This window comes from Phalacrocorax aristotelis, chromosome 8 (genome assembly GCF_949628215.1).
Source record: "Phalacrocorax aristotelis chromosome 8, bGulAri2.1, whole genome shotgun sequence".
NCBI classification, from domain to species: Eukaryota; Metazoa; Chordata; class Aves; order Suliformes; family Phalacrocoracidae; genus Phalacrocorax; species Phalacrocorax aristotelis.
In genome coordinates this window covers 40,110,533-40,129,422 of record NC_134283.1, presented here as the reverse complement: position 1 = coordinate 40,129,422, position 18,890 = coordinate 40,110,533, and the positions used below count along the sequence as shown (strand labels likewise).

Below are 18,890 nucleotides of genomic sequence, written 5' to 3'. Positions count from 1 at the left end.
AGTGACACACGGATGCAGCCCTGCCATCCTCACAAAAACCCTCAGCTGCTCAGGGAGGGCTCTGAAAAGCCACAAAGGGCAGCAGAGGATAACAGGGCGGGGAGGAATTGGCTCCCATCTCTACAAGCAAGGTTGGACACAGAAGTGATTTGCTGCTAATTAGGCTGAACAAATTTTTCAGCTATTGTCAGTTCAGCACAGACCCTTTACTTACCTTTCAAGCAGCAGCACTCCCCATCCACATATTTATTGTATTCCCTCCCAGCACAAGACAGCAGAACTCTTAAAATATCTCCAGACTCAGGCATTGCAGGACAAAAACTCCTAGCTATAACTGTATTGAAAAAACGACTCAGCTTACACTTTCTTGAGAAATAACACATTGCTTCAAGCTTAAAATACACTGGTTTAATAAAGAGAGTTGGTGTTAGGGACAGTCTGCAGGACAGGCCTGGGAGCCCCAAAACCTCTCAAACTTGCAGTACTTGCAGCACACACTGTGCATGCCCAGTGCCTTCCAAATAACCCATTTTTCACCTTGCCATGCCTAATAATTGCACTCAACGTTTTTTTGCAATCTGTCTTTAGAAACAGGCTGGCTGTACGGCTCCATGCATACATCGAGCAGCTTCATACAAGCGGCTCTCTGCAGGCCAGAGAAGGCACCGCTGGGCACAGCTGAGCGCCGGCTGCCATCTGTCCATCCTGGCGCTCACTGGAGCAGATCTGGGGGTCGTGCATCCCTGGAGGGGGGAGCAGCCTGCAGCAGAGGGACAGCGGCCATAGGAAGCATCCGGCTGAGCATCGCTGGCTGACCAACGGCTCCCTGCTCCGCTCCCTTCTCTTGCCCTGGCTGCAGCTGCCGGGCTTCGTATTTTTAGCTGGGTGCCTCCAGCTGAGAATCCTGTGCTGGGTTTGCTAAGCAACAACGTCAACCGCTGGTGAAGCAGCAGGCAGGACGGCTTGACGGGGCTCCTTTCCCGGTAGCCGGGATGCAGCAGCGTGCATTGGATGGGCATGTGCTCGTGGGGCTCACGGGCTGCTCCCCAGGAGCCTTACGTGGGCTCTGCAGAGCTGATCTGCAGCCTTCCCAAAGGTTTTCATCCATCCAAGACAGCATCTGTTTAATAAAAAGTATTTCTCCATGATGGAGGATTCTGTGGCTTTGTTCTTATTTAAGTGACTATGAAGTGCAAACCATGTTTGCTAGCAGAGGTGATGGCTGGGACACCTGCATCTGCTCTGATTATCCATTTTTCAGTTATTGAGTGAAAGCAAAATACCTAATCTGATCCTAAACCACCAGTTGGGCACAAAACCAGACCAGTGCCAATAAAACCTGCACCTTGAAATCTCACGCGGTCATCCATATATAAATCTATATATACAGTCCAGAATGTTATAATTCCATATTCTGCATCAGTCTTTCAAATCGCACTCCAACTTCCCAGGGAGCCTGCAGTGCATTTTAAACATGTCCGTCTTTCAGGACCAATTACTTTTGGTTTTGTTCTCTGCAGATAACCTCTCCCAGCAGAGCAGTCCCATGGCCAAAGCCAGAGATTTCCCTCCAATTCAATCTTTTCAAAAGCAAATGCAAAGTCTTTGCTAGCTAGATTTGCTTCTCATTAGGAAGACTTGCAAGAGACTTTGTTTAAAAGCTAAGAACAAAACCCAAACCTCTAAACCCTTTATCTTTATAAAATCTTGGCTTCAAGAGCACAACGGCACCTTTTGACCCGTCTGCTGCAAGAGTTTCCAAGGCCAAAGAGCTGGAAAAAAGTGCAGTCCCCAGTTCACAACGCAAATGGAGTTGGAGCAGAAAACTGAACTGCCTACCGCATTTCTGCAATGACTATGCTCCTTCGTTTTATTTAAAGCACCCCTTTAATTAATAACTGTTCTCCCTCTAGGACTTGCAAGGTCCTGGGGGGGACTCCAGAGCACACAACCCCCTCCCCGTGTTACAGCACCTATGTTACCCAAAAATGCAACCAGTGAAGGACAAGGAACCAAGCTGGTGAGCCATCCCGCCCCAGCTCACCACCGTGCCCATCCCAGCCAGGTGCCTGCGCTGCCCGAGCCCGGCTTCGTCCCCAGCCACTTAGAGCTGCTCTTGGAGTTAGATGATGATTAGGGATTTTTTTTTTTTAATGTTTTGATGTTTAATGATTTATGCAATGCTGGCGCTGCTCCACACATTACACTCTAGATTGCCCTGATTGAATCTCAACATTCATTAGGTATTTTGCTAACAGAATTTCACCAGACCATTAAAATGGATATAAGGAGTTACCGCGCTGTATCGGTGAATTAAATTCAGCTCCTGAGATGTGAAGAAGGTTAGTTCTGCTTTACATGGAAATCTGACGGCTAGTGTAGCACACAGATGTTAGACACTTTGCACACAGGGATCGGTAGTAACTCTACGATAAACATTTTATACCATTAAAAGCAAAATATTGCCTTTTACTTATTTGGCTGTAGAAGAAAGAGACCAGCTTTAGAGACTCACCATAAACAAAACTGCAAAGCATCCCCCGAAAAACCACAAGGCAGCAACTCTGCTGGGGTACGTTGAGCTACAGGTTAGTTGTGACAGTTAAAATATTGTCTTAAGTAGCAGAAAGAAACAGAGAGGCTAGTTCAGCATCCAGAATACCCCTCAAGAGTCACTGCCCTTGCCAAGTAAGATGAAGATTCAGCAGGCCTTTTCCTTCAGATCTAAAGAAACACTAACCGTCCTCATCTTACAGGATGAACAAGGTGAGAGCTACATCGCCTCCCCTTCCATAAGCCAGCAGATCATTGTTCCCACTCTTAGACTCGTCTTTTAAAATCATAAATATTCTGGCAGCTTAGGATATATGCAGCCACCGAGAACCTGCTTTGCCTTAAGGAACTGGGCACCAAGATGTGCTGAGCAACAAATCAAACACAGTCAAGGCCAGATTTCACGGAGCAGTCGTTACCTGTCAAGGTGGACCTCCCAAAAGGCTCCAGCAGTTGTAACTACCCTGCTGGGGACTGATGCGTTCCCATAAACAGAAAGAGCATTTCAGCAGTGCCATCACCACACAACAAACACAGATGCTTTATTCGTTAAACACTACACAACATTTACAACTCCACTGTGTCCCAAACCACCTGGATACTTTGTCAAAACAGATATTTTCTAGCCACTGCTTATAAAAATACACCTCAAGTTTCTTTATTATAATTTTCTTTAAATTTTTTTTTTAAAGAAAAAAGGTTTTAAAGGAAAAACGTTTTTAAAGAAACATTCTCAAGTTTATTTATTATATTATAATTTGTGGTTAACACCAGTAGAGAAAGTAAAATAGAAAGTAGAGTCTTTAGTACCACTAGAAAGCTCATTATTACTGGGAAAACAGCTGTAGGTGTGGAGGGTGGCTGGCAGGGTGGAGAACAGGGAAGGAAGGAGGCAGCACATGGGTTTCCCAGCTCAAAGCAAAGCGGCTGTGTTACAATGGTGCTGGCACTGGCACTAATGGGGTAAGCCCCAGAGTCACCGTAATCACGAAATCATAGAATGGTTTGGGTTGGAAGGGACCTTACAGATCATCTAGTTCCAACCCCCCCCACCATGGGCAGGGACACCTTCCATTAGATCAGGGTGCTCAAAGCCCCATCCAACCTGGCCTTGAACACTTCCAGGGAGGGGGCATAATAGCCATGGGTGGTTAAAGTAGCAGCTATGGTTTAGTTCCTTATGTTCACCCTCTATTTATTTACACGCCCTTTATTTACACTTTGTTTCAGTTCAGTCACTACCTATGGTGTGCGCTATCCTGAACTGGGGCCGAATAATGTATTTCAATGCCACCACCACCCCATTGCACATCTCAGTGCCATCGCTATGCCCCAACTTAGAGCCTGTGCTCAAGCACCATCCTGAGCTGCAGAGCATTCTGCAGCATCAGGGTCTGTGGCACGTTACACAAACCGGCACCTGGCCTCCATACACAGTAAAAGGCGCTGGCTGCCCAGGTGGGTGATGGCAGCAGGAGGGATCCCACCCAGCCACTCAGCCCAGTGCCACAGAGGCTCTCGTGCTGCCCCGGGTCATCTGCTGGGTTTGAGCACTACACCACCATCACGCTGAGCTAACACATCAACTGGTGCAAGAGGCTTATTAAAAGTCAGCCTGTCTGAAAAAAATGATCCTCAAATAAAGCAAGCGCTTTCACCGGCTGCAATCTGGTGTGTGTGTGTGTGGGGGTTTAATATAGCCATTTAATAAGAGCCTGTGGTATATTTAACAGCATTTCAACCTTCAACAGCTCTGCGTAATGAGATAGAAATGCAATGCATCTCTCCACTAACGGCCTCTACCCAGGGAACACGGGTACCCTTAAGTCACCATGTCTTCATTTTGCAGCAGCAGGTTTTCATCATATTCCTGTTGCATGTCTCCTTGCTGGAGTTTAATGTTGTCTCAGCACATATGCCCTCAGAAGGAGAGAGGAAAATACATATCCCCTGCGCCTTATTATTCCAAAGTAGGAGCAACTGTTTGCATTTGAGATCCAGTTCAGCCAACACTCACACAGATCCTTCCAAAAATAACCTTTCTATTTTTTTTTCTTTTAAAGATCTAACTGATAAGTTTTCAGGGACGGGGATGAGTAGATTTCCCATTATGGGGATGGTGAACCACAACAATGATGGTGAACATTTAATTCCCCTTCCAAGGAATAGAGCAAGTTGCACAGATCCTGCACCCAGATCCAAAAAGCTCCCCAGGGAGCTGCATCCCCTGGATGCAGGCTCCAGAGCAAGGATGTAGAAACTCGGAAATTAGGAAAGCAAACAGTGATGCTCATCACCTATGCCTAAAATGTCTTGGATCAGGGCAGAGGAGGCAGCAGAAGTCATCAGAATTGGGATCTCTTTCTGCTGCCCAGCTCCGTGGGCGAATCACACTGAACGATACAAAGAACTCCAAGGTCACTACGAATCCTGTGAGTTTTACCATGCTGCAAACAAAAGCACTGGTGGGTTAGAAAATTCCTGGTAGGTACAAACTACCATCAGCTTCTGCAAAAGGAACTGGTCCTTCTGACTTTTCCTGGGGTTTTATCAACCCATTCAAGGGATTTAACAAGACTGAGAAATCAGATGGCAAAGGAGGAAAAGGGAAGAGGGCAAATACTGTCATTGATCTAAAGAGAAAGAAGATGGAATTAAATAGTGAATTTTCATCATGGCAAATGTTTAACCATCAAGAGGAAGCCGTACGGATTGGTACTGAACCCACCACCTAATAGATTTAGTGAGGATCTGGAGAAGGAGATGAATTTGTGAAGTAGCCAAATATGGAGATAAGTTTGTCAAAGTCAGAAAAGAAGCAAATGACCAGGAGAAGAGGCAACAAAATGGCAAATTAATGCCAAAGCTGAGAGATGCAGATTAATCGGGGGTGGGGAATCAAGGTATTTTTCACATGGTTCTTAACTAACAATTATTAACTAGGAAGGAGACCAGACCATCAGTTTGTCTTGATGCTGCTCTGAGGGCAGCAGCAAACCAGGGAAAAAAAGAGGGATGGCGAGGGAGGCAAACGAGATGTTAGTCTGCTTAGTGAATGGAATGGGAAATAATAGTATGAAGATTATAACATTATTAAAATGATGCTGCCTAATCCCAGAATAGTTTTCACCTCATCTGAAAAAGAGTATTATTACAGACTTAAAAGGGGCTTTAGAAGAGGGTGATGAAAATGATCAAAGGACTGAAAAAAAACCCTGGTCTGTGAGGAAAGAAAAAAAAAAAAAGAGATTATTCATTTTAGGATGGGCATAGTCATAGGGCTTGTGATAAAAAGCATGTAAAGAAGGGTGATATAATGAAAATACATCACAGACTTCCACTCTCATTGTCTCAAAATATAGAGGTAACTAATCATTCAATTAAAATATTAATTTGAAACTGATAAAAGCAAATGTTTTGTACAGAGAAAGTATATTATTTCTGTGAATTCACTGCCATGGAAAAACACTGAAATAAGGAACTTAAACAATGTTGAAGAGCTGGAAGGTGCTGCAAGATCAGAGGCACCATGAGATGGGGCTGAGACCAAGGTAGGGAAAATCACCACCCCACTGGTGGTCCCCTGCCTTGTCCGGGTTGGCAGTCCCCTTCTTCCCCATTTCTTAGGGGAAAGATCCCAAATTTCTGTGTCTCTCCTCACGACTTAATTAGGAACACCGCAACTTTTGTCTTCAAAGTGAAGCTAATTCATTAGCAATCTAATTATTTACCTGTGTAGCATGAATACAGCTTTCGAAGCATTTTTCTCTCAAATGGAAAGCTAAGGCTTTGTTCGTGGTGGGTGTTTTAATACTCTTTATTTGACTGGGGAGTAAAAACATGCTGAAAGTGAACAAAATAAAGCATTACAGAAATCATGGGTCATTAAGCCTCAAAATAATTGCAGCTCTACAGGATTTTTAAGTGAGGACATCACACAGGCAAACCTGGGCAAGGGGTGGAAAAAAAGTGGGGAAAAAGGGGAATGGGAAAGGCTGGGAGTCTGCACATGTGGTCAGTCCTGACCAAGCAAACCTGTGCATTGTTTAAAAGAAGATGCACTTGCCTAATGCACCGTCCTTCCGCGGCACGGCCAGGGGGAATGCTCTCGGATGCACCTAAGGGCAGCGGGAATAGACTCACAGCAGAAAGCACATTGCTCTCCTGGACTGAAAATGCATTTGCAGGAACCTGCAGCAGCCTCGTCTGCACACCACTGAGGTCCAGGCACATTGGTCTTGGCGCTGGCCTTGTCATGGGTTGTTTTACTTGTCACTGTGACTATCAGCTTCATGCCGGCTTGCAAACCATCACACGCAATCAAAACCCAAACTGGCTTTCACCACTTGCAAACCTCCAGACTGGATTTCTTTCCCTTTTGCCTTGCTCTCACAATGAGTACCAAAGCTAGTGAGTAAAATCTCATGAACCAAAACATCCCTGAAGAAACAGTGGATGTCTGGAGTGTGCAGGACCACGTTCTGGTGGGTGCTGGTAAGACCCAACTCTGGAGCTTTACAGAAGCAGCAAATCCTGAAGCAGAGCAAATGCCTCACAGTCTAACAAGAAACCCCTTTTTATTAAAACCTAATCATGTTAATAGTGAAACAGAGACCTTGTTCCACCAAACCCCAAAGCACCCACACATCCCACTCTGTGCCTAGTGCTAATGGCTCACAAGTCCATCTGAAAGGAATCCCTCCAAGAAGGGAAGCCCATCTTTGCAAAGGTCACCGTGTTAATCATCACACCCTTTCTCTAGCAGCAGCTGTCACTAATTGCCTGTGAAGGAGTCAAAATGAAATTCTTGTTAATCCTCCTCCCAACATTACTAAAACCCAACATCATCATCGTATCCTCCCCCCCAAAAAAGAAAAACAACCACAAGCCACCGGCACTTTGCAGCTGATGGAGGAGGTCAGCCCATCTCGGGAGAGATGCGGGGCAGTAGCGGGTGGAAAAAGCAGTTCCACTTTGCAAATTGAAGGATAGCTTATTGATTAGCAGCAATAAGTGCTGGAAGGTTATATTTCCCTACTTCCGTGTACGATCGACCATTGCACTCGTCATGCTGCTCAAGTTACCACCAGACTCAGAACGGCCAAAAGCCCGGAACACGGGGAATTTGTTTAATCAATAACATACAAAGCTTTTGGCACGGTTGAGAGTATGAAAGAATTTTACAACAGCAAAATAAAGGATTGCTGTGTTATAAATCAGAAAACACATATGGAAAACTTAGAATGATGTACTAAGTCAGAGGGATATCAAGGAAATCACAGAAGTTCTGGCTGAAGTCCCTGGCTCCGCTGATGTTGATAGCTGAGAACTTCAATGCAAGTCAGGTTTGACTTCTTTTTCAAAAGAGTAACTCATTTGCAATGCATGCAACTGTATTAGAGTGAAAGGATATTTAGAGCGTTCCCTTCGCTCCACTGTCTATGTAAATTGTACATCTTGTCTACCTACAGATCCGCAGTCGCAAACAGATTACAATTTCCCTATCGTACCAATGCCTGATCAGATGCCTGACTGTGCTGGTGGGTAGACGCAGATTTTTAAATCACCACATACTGATCATGGGATGAGCTGATCTGAGCTTTGTTTTAGGAGCCTTAAATAATTTGCAGAATGCTTAAAACAAAATGCATACAGAACCTTTTAAAAATTACTCAGCATTAATATTTGAAATATTTATCCCCCAGGGTGCAGGCTTGTAACATGAGCACTTAATGGGGTACATTTTCATCTCTCCAGGGAAAAAACAAGACATTGCCATTAAATAGCACACTTAGACCAACTGTAAGTATTGATGCTATCTGAGGGCTCTTGTTTCATTTTATATGCTAGGATAATTCCTGGGAAGAAAAACATACTGCTAAAACAGTAGGAAGATCCACTTCTCTGTTTTCTTGTTCAGCAGCCAAGAAAACATAAGAAAGGGCTATCAAATAATGCTGACACCCCCTCCCGCAAAACCATACCAGCCAGCTTTATGGTGCAAAAAAAGCCCTTATTTCTTCCCCTTGCAGAAAACACATCACTGAAGTACAAGAAGATGGAGTTCCTGACTTGCCAGCAACAGCAACCTGTGGTAATTTTACTTTTCCCTATTCGAAAACACGGGGACTAGTGCAGAGCTACGAGGCCCTGGTTCCACATCCAGCAACAGTTCAGCCGCAGAGCTGCCTGCCAGCCCCGTGCCAGCAGCAGCAGCAGCGTTACTCCAGCAGATCGGCTCTGCTGCGAGGCAACACAGATGCTGGCGATGGCACAGCACAAGGTGGGGGTTGCAGGACATTTCAAGGATAGAAAATAAACAGCTGGGGGAGGAGGAGGATGCTGACTACGTGGGTGTCCTACTACTAAGACCTTTGGTTGCTTATTAAATGACGCCTGAAAGCTTCTCAACAAGCTGCTGCTCTGAAATGTTACTGGCACCTCCCACTCCGCCGTGTCAAGCTCTGGACAGGGTGTCACAAGCGGCTTTCGGCAATCTCAAGCCAAGGCATGCCGAAACAGGCAGGGCGCTCCCTGCGCTGTGCCTCTTCGGATGGCACTGACACCCATGCAGCCCTGTGGTCCACCACAGCATGAGCTGGTCCAGCTGAAAAATTAAGCACCCTTACTGTGGGCTTAAGTTTTGGCCAGACCACCCTGCTGACCGAGCTGGTGCTGCAAAGGAAGCACACGGGAACTAGAATGTCCTTTTGGACAACAGCCCAAATGGAGAACAGTTTAAATGGCTTGTGAAACCACATCCCTAGACATTATGCTTTCTTGCAATGTCAGGTTTATCTAATGGTTAAAAAACAATGCACTGAGCCTTACAGCTTGCTGCTTACCACCTCCCAAAATAGGTATGCTTCCCATGGTTTGGGACCAAAAGACCATGGTATTTATGCTTGATTTCACGACTATTCCTAAAGTCCTGTTTACCCCTGGCAGAGGGCACTTCACACTCCCTGTGAGTAGAGATGCGCAGAGTTCACACCTCTCATTTCCTTCTAACATGTCTATTTAAATGCATCTGGGTTTTCAGTATTTCACACAGTTACCTTTACTAGTGGCATATATAAGATAAAGCTAATTGCTATGTGGACTGCTGTGGCTCAGTTTTCCAGACTGAAGCATGTGCGGGACAATGTTGAACAGGGCTGTCCGACAGCAAAGCACTGCAGCATCCAGCCACAGCTCCCTCGGCAGCGCCCTGCCGTCCTCAGCTGCTCCTTAGGATGGAATCACTCAGTTTTATACCAGGACAGGAGGTTTTGCTGAGATGCTCAAACCAAGAGGCCAGATATTTTTGAACTTGGGGAGGTGTGAGGGAAGACAGAGCTCCAGAGGGGCCACAGCTGCTCGGCAAAGGCATAGGAGGGAGAGGGGCTTTGCACAAGATGAACCCCAAGCACAGCCGAGCAAAGCCACAGCTCATACTGAGGGAGTTAAACTGCACAAAATCACAGCAAACTACTCCAGTGGGAGGGACAGAGTGCAGGGCCTGACCCTGCTTGCTGCAGTCTGGCTGCCCCAGGGGTGCCAGGAGGTCAAAATCCAGGGAAAATCCCACCACAGGGGAGTGAGGCTCAGCACAGCACAAGGAAAACAAGCAGCACGACTCACACCGATGGAAACTGCCCTTAAAACTTGCAGCACGAGTATTTAGAGCTCAATCTGAGCCCCCGTTCCCTCTGTACAAAGAGGTTTATTTATTGTTGGACTGCAGTGCCCAGGGAGGCTGTTTCTGTACTCAGGTGCTGTGGGTACCCCCGATGCATCCAAACACCACTTTGGAAATGGTCTCTCACCGGCCACTCAGGCTGCTCAGCTCCTCTTCCTAGTACTGAGAGCTGTCAACTGAGGATGTGAAGAAATGTTTAGAGTTCATCCTTTGGCGTGCCTTGATGAGACGGCCATAAAGCAAATCACCCTGGTGAGTCCCCTGTTAATAACTTACCCTCATACCCAGCTTCCCAAAGCTTCCTATGCATAGATCAGGTTCGTTACCCAGGATCACCGCGGCGCGTTGCTGTGTTAAAGCTAATCCAATTTTCTTCTTCTTTAGGGATAAAACATCAAAAGAGGGCAGTCAGTCTGTCAAATACCATAGCAATGTGGAAGAAGTGGAGGCAGAGCTGTGTCATCATCTCCAGCAAACCCATGTCTGAACAGGAGCGATGCAGACAGGTGAGCCCCAACTCTGTCATGGGCTGGGAGGAACAGTTCAAGATACACAGTCTCTTTTGGGGAACTCATTATTTAGTTTTATGACCATGGAAGAAACAAAGATGTATAAACTATAGGATCATGACTCCGTATATAGGTATTCATGACTATGAAGATACGTGCAGAAGACTCCCCTGGCCATGTCCAAAACCTGGCGAGAGCAGGGGCGTACTGACCGCCTTACAAATCAGTGCAATGGAAGAAATACCAAGTTTTTCATAACAAGCCAGAGTAAGCCCTGCTAGTACAAAGATACCGAAGGGATCCTGGACGGTGTCAGCATGGGTTGAGCGTTTATTAGCCCGACATTGGTGCAGACCAGAGCAGCCCCAAGCAGAGCCGCCCGGCCCTCTGCACCCCCTCCCTGGCGCCATGGGGTTTGCCTGGGTGCATATCCTTGGGCACTGCCCAGAAGTATCCAAACCACTTCAAAAGCCAAACTGGGGTCAGGATGCCCCAGCGATGTCCCCTCTCAGGACCGAAACACACCCTCTGCTAAACCACCTCCGGGGTCCCTGCAGCTCTGGCACGACTCATTTGCAACCCAACCAGTGCATGTTGACTGCTGCTAATTCCCTGTACATATCTACCCAAGGACAAGCCCAGCTCTGCGTCTGTGTGTGGTGTATCAGATTTCAGGGGGGTGGCATTTCTATACCCCCTCCCTAGCACAGATTTGGAAGGTGTTGGGCAGGCAGCCATGCAAGTGCCCAGGAACAGGCAGGACGCGAGTGCTAAACCAGCCTTGCACACCTGCAAAGACAAATAAATTCTTTATTTTAACATCAGACAGTAGACCATAAAATGAAGCTATAAGAGCATATCACTGCACATGAAGGGAAATTCATTCTGCTGCTAATGCCCATAACTTCCCTACTGAGAGTAATGGATATCAACAGGAGAACAGACATCTGAGAGTGCTAAAACGTGCACTGGTTTTTTTCTAAGCTTGTGCTGGGCACGTTACTTGAAATACAGAATTGTTGAGGAGTTCTTTCTCCCCAGCCCTCAAGCTGACGTAAAATGCCCATGTTTTAATAGTAAGTGTGATTAACCATTAGCATAAATTACCAGGGTTACAATGAATTCTTAGAACAAAACTTGATTGTTTCTTCGGAGCTGTGTTCCAGTTATACACCAAGTATAAATAAAAAGCAACTCCTATAATGGGCATCAGATAAGAAGTCAGACTAAATGATGCTGGAGGTCCTTTCCACCTTTCAAATACATAAACATACGTATCATATTTATGATCTGTGTATTACAGGGACTGGCTGATCCTCCGGAGCTGGAGGAAGAGCCAGATGATCTTCCAAAGGCAAAGGGAGAGGAGAAAAGCCAGTTAAGTTTCCCAGCCAGGGCAATGATTTATGGATAGGAGCATTTTCTAACTTTGACTTCTTCAGCAAGGAGACAATACGCACACGTCTTGCTGTTCAAAGCACATCTTGTGCATATGAGCAAATTTGTCCAAAGCGTTTTGGCTCCAGCCACAATAGTATGTTTAGTACACTATTTCCAGATGTGTTTTGTATCCCTGTCAGTCCGGCTGCTGCCTCAAGCCAAGAGAGTTATATAAGCTGCGAAGCTTAATTGGATTATTTAGCCCAAATTGTTGGCGGAGAGGCAGCAGGGCCAGGGAACCGTCTGGGCAGCCTGGAGAGGACCTGCACCACCACCAGGTTGCGGGGGAAAGGGAGGCAGCATGAGCCATCAAATAAATTAGAGAGTTCATAAAGCACGACTGGCCTCCCCATCTCCCTCAAATGTTTTCTCACGCCTCCCTTCCATTTGACAGAGGGTGTATTATCTGCTATTTTTTAGAGGTATGTTTTCCTATTTTAACAACATTTTAAAGAAGAATGCAACAAGCATTTAGAAGACACAAGCATTTCCTCTCCACACTAACAAGCATTTCCTGACCGTGCAGATCCACAACATGGAATAACACATCCAGCAACTTAGTTTTCCCACAATAATACTTTTTCCCAAACTTTGGCTGTTGCAGCGGCTTATTTTCCATTTAAGGGCATAATCCTGCTGGTGGGATAACCCATCCCAGCGGATTTTCACAGATGTAATTATTAGGGCAAAGTCCTAAAAAAGAAAAGTGTTGCAACTATTCTTGGGAAGAAATCAGGAAAGAGAAGAGAGAGAACCTGAAGAGTTTCCAAATGCTGTAGCTATCAAAGCGTGCCAGAATGATTTAGTTCCTTTTATTTTTAATAAAACTGGATAGTTAAGGCAGAAGTTAACAAAGTATCTAAACTGACACCAAACTTTGAGCAGGTCACCTACTCCATATTATGTAAACAAAGGGTACGTGCATGCTTGAAAGCTACTTAAACCCTTGCCATGAGGCCCTGGATGGACTTTGACCGGCTTCACTACAAAGAATAATAATAATAAAAAAAAAAAGCAGCCTGGCATCCTTCTCTGCCACTGCTGACAACATTCCCACCTCTCTCCACCAGGCAAAGTGCCACGGATAAATTCAACAGATTAAAACAACCAGAACAGTACAACAGGCAGGGATGTGCTCAGTTCTGCTGGAAACAGCTACACAAACACTGCAAATCACATGCAGCGCTCGGAGAGAGAAGATGCCTCTCACCCGCCCCAGCTCTGCTCCCCAAAGCATCATGCTCACAACAAACCCCTGAAATCCGGGGCTGCAAAGCTCCAGCGCCTCCATCCGTGCTGCAATTCATTATGAATATTCCCATGAATGAGGACCTTCAATTACCGTGCTGTACAGGGTAATAGTAAACAGCAGTGGTGACCAAAAAGCTATTTACAGAAGGGCTCTCTGCTACGATCCCATGATTACTAGTTATGGAAAATTTTCAAAAAAAAGGAATACAAAGAGAGATTTCCACAGGGCACAGCAAGCCATACAATTTGTGCTGTGCTTGGACTTTGTAAATCAAAATCCAAGCGATGTTTACAGCACTCTAGTTATTCCTAAAACTTCATTTTTCTTTACTGCTTGCATTTTATGCCCTCAGTGAGCTGCAGCCTAAAGCTCTCTGTGTGACTGATGGAAAGCAGAAAGTCGGCACAGCCTGATTGGGCAAACCAGCCTCACCCCCCCCGTTATCTGCATTAAGAGCTTCAACAAATTTGTGTAATACCCAGCATTATAGAAATGGATTTCCAACCAGAAGAGCAGTTGGCAGGATTAAACAAGTAGAAAAGCACACGCACATAAAAAAATCAAAAGGTCTGCACACGAGCTAATGGAGCAAGCAGAAAATAACTGGGCATGCTCCCTGGGCTTGGGGACCGCTTCCTTTACGACAGACAGTAATGTCTCATTACGGGAGAAACAAATACAATAAAGATGAATATTCCATCTTCCCCTGGCTACATTTTAAGTGTTAAGCCAATACAAATTCTCAGGTTATATTTCACAAAAATAGCTACTAAAAAAAAAATGCTGCTGGCAGCGCAGCAAAGCGAATTTCATTTGAAAGATAAATCCTACATTCTTCATAGGCAGATGTGAAAATATATCATGCTTTATCATAACAGCCCCTCCCAGGAGCAAAAGAAGCCACAGAGTAAATTTACAACAAAAAAGTCATTTCTTTTGCCCTTCTTCCCCTATATCTCTTAACTCAATACAGACAAAATTACTAGCAAACCAGCAGTTACTGTATCTTATAAATAGATGATACACACCTTCCCAGCGCCGCGGTGCTCTGCAAAGTCAATATGGAATCAACCCAGCACTTGGGATCATCAGTAAAACACTTGGATGGTTAAACTACACAGATGCTGCAATTACTGTCATCACAAAATGACCATTCAGCTCCACTTCTCCACCGAGGCAAGACCGTACCAACCCCTCTGCTAACAAACACTGCCTTGTTGGGGTGTCTGGGCACGAAGGCGCCTGACACCAGCCAGCGGCTGCCAGAAGATTGCTGGCAATTTAAGGACCTGCTTAATGCTGAGCTGGACCAGGACACTGTAGCATCACTATTTCTAGCAGATAAAAGGGCAAGCTCAATCTACCTCCATAGTTTCATGAAAACTCCTACAAACTGACGCACGAAATGGTCTTAAAGCTGCTCTTCGGTGCAGGACTATAAACCTGGATCACCACCACCTTCCCTCCCGCAGCAAGAGCATCACACTGAAGGGCAATTATCCACCTCTTACCAGGATGGGGCAGGGAACAAAGGAAGAAGCATCTTTAATCAATTAAATCCCAGCTTGGTCTGAGCTAGCTGGTCCTTGCAAAGAACATCCCTTGGTCGCTCCCCCAAACAAAATGAAACTCCCTATGTGTGCAGACGGTGTTGGAAATGGGGTGCAGGGCGACATGCAGCGTACCCAGGAGTGTGCTGGATGCTTAAACACTAAAACTTGTGACTCCATTCAGTTCTGTACCTGCAGTTCTCACCTACCCCCACAGCTGGGAAAGGGATGGATTCGAGGATGGGACCGTGGTGACAGGAGCTGGAATTGTCCCAGGCAGCGGTTTGCAAGAGGGGACTGAGGGTGGCCCCCAGCCTTGTGCCTCTTGCAATCTCAAGACCACCTTCCTGGATTCAAAATTTTTTTAATGAGGACTGCATCATTAGTTACGATTAGTAACTTTAGCTTTTAAAAAAGTATGAAGCAGCCAAAGACTTTTATCCCACTAACTAGGGAAAAAAAAATATCTGAAAGAGACCTGGTGTGCTTGGCAAAGCTTTTCTGCTGCCTAAACCAAGGCAGGAATAAGCTCAGTGATGACCTGAGGTGCAACAGAGCTGTGCAAGGGCGGCAGCTCCTCAGATTTGTAGCTTTGGCCAAACCTTGATTGCAAACTCTAGAAATCCTGCTGGCCCAAAGTCCCTTGGATTCAAGCACTGGAGGCAAACCTGCACCAAGAACCAGCTGTTTCTATGGATCATAGCTTGGAAAAAAGCTTAGGCTTTTGGGATTGCTTTTTTTTTTTTTTTTAAGAAAGGTGGTTTTCTGTATATTCATTCCATCTCTAATCTCCCCTTGCCTTGCATCTCCATTTTGAATTATTTACCATCAGGTATCACATTCATTTGCATACTTTATGAGGTGCAAAATAAATGATTAGTCATTACATATTAGACTCTCCCAAACCATCTGTGCTAGGCTCTGCAGCAGTTTTGTTTTGTTTTTTTCTCTAATACTTGGGGGGGGTGGGGGGGAAATCCAAGGGGAGAATTGGATTTGCTGGAAACACAGAGTGAAATAGTCTGCATACTTGGTGACAGCAAAGGCTTATTACTCTGTTACAGCCGTGCTCCACACGGACTGTGCAGACGATCATCTTCTGCGTAATTTAACCGGTGATACAAATTGCAAGCAGTATTATTTCAAAGACCTTTATTTATTGATTAGAAACAAAGTCTTTATCCTCTTCCTGCTCCCTCCTTGAGTCGTGCTGATTGCACACAATAGAGAGCTATCACTTAAAGAGCCAATTAAGTCAACTTTTGAAAGGTAACTGAATAGATGAAATTCTCAGTGCAATATTGTACTGCATTATCTTGATTGCAACCAAGATAAAACAAAGCAGTCGGAGCAATAGAAATTAGAGAATGAGGCATTGGCCATAGGTAGCAACACTGAAATGGATGAAGCCATTAAAAAAAAAAAAGTATTATTTTCTTTCTGTGGTTACTTCTAATCCTTGCTAGAGGTGTGAGAAGGGAAAAACAGCCTTGGTCTTATTTATTTGCTGCACTTGGAGGGACTTTATGAGGTACTGGCTGAGCTGCTGACCAGGCGCAGAGAGCAGCACTGGCCACAGCCACCCCACCGCTGGCCACAGCCACCCCACCGCATCCCTCCCTGGGGAAGAACCCAACATCTGGGTGTCTCATACTCAACCAAAAGCTTTGATTAAAGTATTTCTTGTGGCCAAGGCTTTATGAAATTAATGCCTTCTGTACAGATACACCCACATCTGATGGAGGATTATACTATCCTCTGGCAGAGCCACGCACAGACCTTCTCTCTTCTGCCCTTCTGGCTACCTTCAAAAGTACCTGGAGGATTTTAGATCACCTCTGGGATTTCCATTCCACAGCCCAGTTGGGCTAAAGCAAGACTAGGAGTTTGAAACCTGTTGGGAAGGGCATAGCTTCAGTCCCTTATAAAAACCAAGCTTAAACAAAAAAAAAGAGGGGGGGAAGAAAGTGATTGTAAGCCTGCCAATACTCAGAAGTTATATAAAATCACTTATCATTTAAATGCAGTAAAAAAAACCAAACCATATCACAAACTGAGAGCAGAGTCCTCAAGAACTTGAAGACACCGGCTGTACGTGGTCAAAATTCATCACCAGTTTCTGAGGAACTGCTCAAAGTCACAGCACTCGGCTATAAAGCATTTACACAGGCACATAAAAAGGAAGCTTTTTCCAAAGTAGGAAAAAGAAGTCCCACAAAACATAAAAATTTCCCACTTTCTTCTGCACTGACAGCAGACTCTGGTGTGACTTACCACTCCTGTCCTCCTGCCCCTTCATCCACTTAGGTTTCCACAGCAGCAGAATCAATCCACACAACCTTAGAGAAAATTAAAGGTCAACTGCTGCTTTCCCGGAGCTGCTTTGGCACCGTCTACCTCCCTGTACATGTATTTTGCCTAGCACCAGGAGTCTTGCTGAAGAACATACAGCTGAGCACAGTGAGATGCTGCAGCGTCTCAGCCCCAGGTATATGGATGCTTTCTCTGGCTGTTCTCCCAGCAGCTACCGCAGCGCTTGAGGTCCCTGCCTGCAGCCACGCACACTTTCCATCCCAGTACAAGCATAGGCCTCCCAGAGCAACCCAATAAATATAATTCCTCTTCCAGCAAATGTGCCAGCAGAAAATGCAAACCCATCCTTCTGTAGACATGGCTTCTGTGTTTGAGGGGCTGCAGGAGGGATGGTCAGAAGGAGGTTTCAAAGGGATTGCAGGTTGGAAACACTTCCTCTGTGCCTTGATTTTCCACCTGTGAAATGGGCTGAATGATACCCAGCCAACTTTGTAGAGGTCTTCGCTTTTCATCAATCCACTTCTACATCTAGGAGTCCTATCCCACCACCCTCACCCTGCTGCTCTGGGGCCTCAGGAGCTGTCAGTCTGAACCGAAACGTCCATTAATCTGTTGGAAATTTGGCAGTATCATGGAACTAATCTCTGAAATATATGTGGTACCAACGTTTGCCACCGTGTGCCAGAAATAGGCGTTAGCACACACCACCGACTCCTGCTCAAACTTCTGCCTTATTAATTTTTGTCAGTCACTCCTCAGTTCATTTTGCGATTATCTCTGCAATTCCCACTGAAAGACAGGACACAGTTTAAAGAACTTGAACAATTTTTTCAGACGTTAATGGTCTTTACCCAAAAGCAGCCAGAATGAAGCCTAGGCACTCAAATACACTGCAAGAGTCCTGGTCCTCAGACAATACTCCATAAAATGGGAGCTTTAGATTTTTCTTAATTCAGCAGACTGAAAGCTTGTCAAATACAGCAAAGCACCAGCTTCTCCCTGGTTGGTCTATACTTGAGACTTGTTCTATCTTTTCAAAAGCTCTTTTCAGTTACACAATAAAAAAAAAAATCTGTAAGGACTATATCTAGAACAGCTCTAAAAATTGTTCGTACTTTCCCTGAGAGCTTACGTCAACTCATTGGATGGAGGAGCCAAGAGGAGAACAAATATCTCACAGAGCAGCCGTTGCACATAAATATTGGCCCAACACAGGTGCACTGTGAACACAATTACATCCTCACATCAATTACTAGAACACTCCAGAAACGTTGTTGGTAGAAGACAAATAAATAAACAAACAAATGTAAGTTTGAAATAAGGAACTATTTGACATTCTAGCAAGGCACTTCACCTTATAGTCATTATTTCCTGAGACGCATTGTGCTGGTTCGTATTCCAATAACACATTCGTGTAACCGCACAGGTACAAGGGAAGCGTACAAATCATGTCTCGCAAAGCAACTGTTGGCAAAGAGCAGGATTTGTCTATTCATTGCTCACCGCTGAACGGTTACATACATTTTAATTCCAACCTCAAAACGCAATTTGGACCATGGCAGATGTTTTCTATAGCGCAGGCTTCCTTTGGA

At 45.2% G+C, this 18,890-nt stretch overlaps 1 protein-coding gene and 1 long non-coding RNA gene across 2 annotated transcripts in view; one reads left to right on the top strand and one right to left on the bottom strand.

Moving 5' to 3' along the window:
- Positions 1 to 18,890, bottom strand: part of MGAT4B (alpha-1,3-mannosyl-glycoprotein 4-beta-N-acetylglucosaminyltransferase B) — a 52,460-nt gene that overhangs the window by 18,846 nt on the left and 14,724 nt on the right. The gene's annotated exons all lie outside the window — the stretch shown is intronic.
- LOC142061540 (uncharacterized) lies at positions 10,047 to 15,873 on the top strand. Its single transcript, XR_012662141.1, has 2 exons — positions 10,047 to 10,486; positions 10,619 to 15,873. It is a non-coding gene; the product is annotated as an uncharacterized LOC142061540 (long non-coding RNA).